This window comes from Megachile rotundata, unplaced genomic scaffold (genome assembly GCF_050947335.1).
Source record: "Megachile rotundata isolate GNS110a unplaced genomic scaffold, iyMegRotu1 scaffold1113, whole genome shotgun sequence".
In the NCBI taxonomy this organism is placed as follows: Eukaryota; Metazoa; Arthropoda; class Insecta; order Hymenoptera; family Megachilidae; genus Megachile; species Megachile rotundata.
In genome coordinates, this window is record NW_027474410.1 from 37,501 (window position 1) to 40,000 (window position 2,500).

The 2,500-nt window shown below is 44.7% G+C and overlaps 1 non-coding gene across 1 annotated transcript; it reads right to left on the reverse strand.

Annotated features, from left to right (window-relative positions):
* Positions 1-860: 860 nt before the first annotated feature.
* LOC143266516 (5.8S ribosomal RNA) lies at positions 861-1,015 on the reverse strand. The gene has a single exon (XR_013041478.1). It is a non-coding gene; the product is annotated as a 5.8S ribosomal RNA (ribosomal RNA).
* Between the last annotated feature and the right edge of the window lie 1,485 nt (positions 1,016-2,500).

Sequence of the window (2,500 nt, forward strand, 5' to 3'; positions counted from 1 at the left end):
GTCCGGGTTTTTCAACGTCCGTCCGGCACAATTATGCACTTCGAGGACTGGACGACCGGAACCCGTATTGGGATCGCGCGGTCTTCCGCTTCTAATCAACGACAACGAAGCGATCTGCGCTTGTAAATGTTAAAAAAACGTGGCGAAGCTACGATCTCGTAATAATTTAACCGTGAAAGAGCTTCCGTCGCACGTTTATTTTTAACTTTTCTCCTCGTTGTATAAACTTTCGCACCGTCGAAAAAAAAATTCGACAATCATTTCAGACAACGTCGGGAGCGCGGAGAAACGCCGTAAACACGCTCTACTCTCGGCTTGCTTCCTTCAATTGGTGTCTAACAATTCTCTCGCAGGGCGAAGAATCATTTTCTCTCTCGTCTAAATATCCTTCTGTAGTTAGGTGTTTTCGACTCGGGAGCGCTCTTTCACGGGCGGTCGTATATGGTCTCTTTTAGGGGTTTAACTAGAAACCACGACTCACGCAAGCCGAGATAAGCGCATTCCGCCGAGAAGATCCTAAAAACTAAGAATTGCGAGATATACGAAAATGTTCTTCTGTCGCCTGTGAAAAAAATGAACACTAGCAAAGAGAGGGCGAGACACGAACGTTCCATTTAACATTCTCCGCGTCAAACGCCGACGAAATGTCCAACCATCGCTCGTACGTTTTCGCCAATTTCGCAAGTTGTTCTCTCTCTCGCGTTCGACCATCGGATCCCGCTCCGAAACGTTCGACTTTTCGGCGTTTAACAGTTTCGTTTTATCTAGTCGAACGACGAGCGGTACCGAAAAAAATTTAACAATGAAGAGAAAACCTTTTGCTGCTAAAGGCAAACGCAAGCAGTCTTTAGTTATATAAACGACCCTCAGCCAGGCGTGGTCCAGGAATTGTATCCGTGGACCGCAATGTGCGTTCGAAATGTCGATGTTCATGTGTCCTGCAGTTCACACGTTGACGCGCAATTAGCTGCGTTCTTCATCGACCCACGAGCCAAGTGATCCACCGTTCAGGGTAATCGTATAAAAATTTTTGTTCATATTTAACAACTCAGCGTCTGAAAACCAGTATGTACGTGATTTATTTAACCTGGTTTATAAATTCGTTCGATTGTCCATAGAATACTAACTCCAATCCAAGCGCAAGATCGAGTATCGGTATTCGGACGTCGTCCCGTCATAGCTCTGTTCACAGATTTACCCGAGCTGATTGATGATTAAGACGACACGATAACGTCCATGGACGGGTAAAGGACCGTATAAAACTACAGAACCGCCGATGAAACAACGCTCTGTGGCGCATTTCTCTTCGTGCGGCGAGTTTTCAGTCCGTTCCGGGTGGTAAAGTCATTCAAAAACCGTGGAAAATACGAAACGCGCTGTCGCGCGTAACACAGAGTCTCCTGCTCGCTGCTTACATATATTGGACGTCTTGGCGGTATCGCGAGATTCGATACGGACACTCCATGGCCGGCGTCAGATCGGTCTACCAACGAAGGAGACTACGCTATCGTTTTCGCTTCTCAGCCGGTCCGTAAAGCGATACGTTACCATATCGTCCGTCGTAAGCAGGCGGACTCTCGTGAAGTTGCGACTTCGTTCGTCGAAGCGGTTTCGTGGTTCGATTTCCATCGGTTACCCGGACACCCCCCGCGTGAAAGCCTCCGTGTCACACTCTAAATTTCGTTTCTCGTTTAACACGAAATAGAGAGAGGCTAAAAGGGGGTGTTCCCTTTGTCCAAAGACAAAATTTATAGAGAGAAAGAAAATAAAATGAGAGTCTCTCACGAAGCGGGCGAAAAAAAAAAAAACAAGAAATTTAACAATTTTTTTTCGCAAACCCATGCATTTCGTTACCAAACGTCCCAAAATATTTCTTTATATTCTCTCTCGTGTTTTCACACGGGGTCGAGAGAGTACGCAACACGAATCAAGAATAAAAATTATAGAAAGGAAAGTCCGATAAGAATATTTCGAGATTCTTATAACCTTCACCTCTTCCTTACTTCTCCGAAATCTCACGCTTTCCTGGCGCGTATCTATTTAACAATTTCGATTCTCTCCTCCTTTTAACTCAGACGTCGCAACGAACGGGTACACCATGCATACGATCCATTTTTTACATAACGAACCTTCTGCCGGTAAAATTCGCGACAGATTCATTTATGTATAGATATATTTTTATATGAGAATGTTCGGGATTTTCCTTCGTGTTCAAGTTGAACATTCTTGTTACGACGACTTTTTGTATTTATCGAAGGATCGTGCGGTACCCGTTAATAAGAAGTAAACGACGTCCCGGGAGAGTCGAAACCTTTCTTATACGCTACGGAAAGAAGAGCCGAGAAGATAGAGAGGAAACTCTCGATTTTCTTTCGTCGGTAAACTTTCGTTCTTTCTATTTACAGCGTTCGACATGAAACGGCGTTGCTCTCTCATTTTTTAAACTTTATTTAACGTTAGCGCTTGTTCGTACGAAACGCGTCGGCGGATACGAAATACG